We start from the raw sequence: 3,362 nt of genomic DNA, 5'->3' as shown, positions 1-3,362 counted from the left end.
ACCATTAGTTTGATGATGAGGTTGTCCTTGATCGACTGTCAAGTTGAAGAAGAAGAACATGATTAACTAAACGGTTAATAGAAATTTAAATTGAAATATATAACAGAAAACTAGTCATGGGTCAATGGTTAAGTGTGTTTCGGGTGAGCAAGAGGTCTCGGGTTCGAGCCCCATCGTGGTCAATTCTTTTTAGAAAAGCTTTAAGAAAGGGTATATGCTTTATATTTCATTTTCTTTATTATTATTATTATTATTATTATTATTATTATTATTATTATTATTATTATTATTATTATTATTATTATTATTATTATTATTATTATTATTATTATTATTATTATTATTATGTCTATTATTACTATTATTGTTATTATTATCATTATTATTAATCTTATAAGAATTATTAATGTATTTATTATTGTTAAAGTTATCACTTAAGTATTATTATAGTTATCTGCAGCAATGTTAATAAAAGTAATATTATTTAGTATTATTGTTATTATCACTAAATATTATTATTAGTATGATTAATTATTAATATAAGAAATACTATTATTATTATGATTAGGATTAGGATTACGAATTTAAGTCATAGAAACTGTAGTCATAAGTTAGAGATTATATACAAAACTTATGATAAATCTGATTTTGTATTATTATTAGCACTGTTATTATTATCAATATTTTTTTTATTATTATCATTATCATTATCATTATTATTATTATTATTATTATGATTATTATTATTATTATTATTATTATTATTATTATTATTATTATTATTGTTACTGTTATTATTATTATTATTATTTATATTATTATTATTATTATTATTATTATTATTATTATTATTACTATCATTTTACTAAAAGTATTAATTTAATTAGAAATTATCATTTTATTAAGACTACCATTTGTACTACTATTATTATCATTATCATTCTTATCAATACTAGTATCATTACAAATAGATATTTTTATATATAAAAATGCATTACAATAAAATTAATATTACTTACCACTATATTGTTATTGTTATAATGAAAATCACTAAACTATATATATATATATATATATATATATATATATATCAACTGTATCAGTTAATACTTAAATATATATTGTTATCATATATAAACCCTCGTATATATTTTTATTATTAGCACATTATAAATAATGATAACTATTAGTTATATAATATATATAAATTAAATATATTAAATTGATCAAAATAACCTATGATATAACAAATATATTATTAATAATAATATATAAACTTGCTCGATAACAATTACATGTTTTAATAAATATACAATTGATATAGGTTCGTGAATCCAAGGCCAACCCTGCATTGTTCAATATAGTCATATGTATTTTTACTACAAAATACATTAGGTGAGTTTCATTTGCCTTTTTACCCTTTATATTTTTGGGCTGAGAATACATGCGCAATTTTTATAAATGTTTTACGAAATAGACACAAGTAATCGAAACTACATTATATGGTTGAATGATCGAAGCCGAATATGCCCCTTTTTGCTTGGTAACCTAAGAATTAGTAAACCGATCTACTAATTGATGTGAATCCTAAAGATAGATCTATTAGGCCTAACGAACCCCATCCGTTGTTGCGGATGCTTTAGTACCTCGATGTTGTTTTATCATGTCCGAAGGATTTCCCAGAATGATAGGGGATATTCTTATATGCATCTTGTTAATGTCGGTTACCAGGTGTTCAATCCATATGAATGCTATTTTTGTCTCTATGCATGAGATGTTTATTTATGAGAACTGAAAATGAAAATCTTGTGGTCTATTAAAATGATAGAAATGATTATTTATGTTAAACTAATGAACTTACCAACCTTTTGGTTGACACTTTAAAGCATGTTTATTCTCAGGTATGAAAGAAATCTTCCGTTGTGCATTTGCTCATATTAGAGATATTACTTGGAGTCATTCATGACATATTTCAAAAGACGTTGCATTCGAGTCATTGAGTTCATCAAGATTATTATTAAGTCAAGTATAGTTGGATATATTATGAAATGGTATGCATGCCGTCAACTTTCGATGTAATGAAAGATTGTCTTTTCAAAAACGAATGCAATGTTTGTAAAAATGTATCATATAGAGGTCAAGTACCTCGCGATGTAATCAACTATTGTGAATCATTTGTAATCGATATGGACTTCGTCCAGATGGATTAGGACGTGTCTCTTCATTCACCACCTGTAATTCGATCAAGCCATCTAGTCAATATTGCCGCCGTTAATTTTTCTTTAGAATCATCATCTAATCAACCAAGTACTCCAGCTCAAATTCCCGATAATCCATTTTTTGAAACCGACTTCACGATTGAGCAACCAGAAGATATTCAAGGACAATTCCAAGGTCCTGAAGAACCAATCATTCAACCGGAGGTTGTCGAAGAAATAATCGTTAAATCAGAATCCTCTAGTTATTCAGAGTCAACTATTTCAAACATGGAAAATCCGGAACCTCAAAGTATGGAAGAATGAATGAGAGCCACACGCACGGGCCAAGGACATGCCATTACTCAACCAGACATTAATGCGCCAGATTACGAAATCAAAGGACAAATCCTACACATGGTAACTATTCAATGCCAATTTAGTGGTACGCCAAAAGAAGATCCAAACGAACATCTTTGAACCTTTAATAGGATCTGTACTCTATTTAAAATCAAAGAAGTTGAGGATGAACAGATCTATCTCATGTTGTTTTCCTGGACTTTAAAGGGAGAAGCCAAAGATTGGTTAGAATCGTTACCCGAAGGAGCGATTGATACATGGGATGTTTTAGTTGAGAGATTTCTTAAAAGATTCTTTCCAACATCTTAAGCCGTGAGACTTCAAGGAGAAATTATTACATTCGCGCAAAAGCCAAATGAAACATTATATGAGGCATGGACAAGATTCGAAAAGTTGTTGAGAGGATGTCCTCAACATGGTTTAGACACTTATCAAATAGTATAAATATTCTACCAAGGTGTCGACGTCGCTACACTAAAAGACATCGACACAACAACTGGTGGTTCCATTATGAAGAAAATCGCAACCGAAGCTAACAAAATTATTAATAACACAGCCTCCCACTCACATGAGTGGCATCAAGAAAAAGATATTTTTCGTTCATCTAAAGCGGCTAGAGCCGAATCTAGCCATGACTTTGATTCTATTTCCGCAAAGTTAGATGCTTTCGAGAGACGAATTAAAAAGATGACTAAAGATATTCACTCAATACGAATTAGTTGTAGCAGTGTGGAGGACCACATTTGACAAAACATTGTCTCAGTGTTGAACAAATAATGGAACAAAGAGAGAATGTTTCATACATGA

General features: G+C 28.4%; 1 non-coding gene across 1 annotated transcript; it reads right to left on the bottom strand.

The window, feature by feature from the left end:
* Window positions 1-2,870: 2,870 nt before the first annotated feature.
* LOC139851021 (small nucleolar RNA R71) lies at window positions 2,871-2,977 on the bottom strand. Its single transcript, XR_011760387.1, has one exon. It is a non-coding gene; the product is annotated as a small nucleolar RNA R71 (small nucleolar RNA).
* Window positions 2,978-3,362: the final 385 nt, after the last annotated feature.

The sequence above is a fragment of the Rutidosis leptorrhynchoides genome, chromosome 5 (genome assembly GCF_046630445.1).
Source record: "Rutidosis leptorrhynchoides isolate AG116_Rl617_1_P2 chromosome 5, CSIRO_AGI_Rlap_v1, whole genome shotgun sequence".
Taxonomy (NCBI): Eukaryota; Viridiplantae; Streptophyta; class Magnoliopsida; order Asterales; family Asteraceae; genus Rutidosis; species Rutidosis leptorrhynchoides.
Note: the sequence above shows the minus strand (reverse complement) of the source record. Positions and strands in the feature narration are given on the sequence as shown.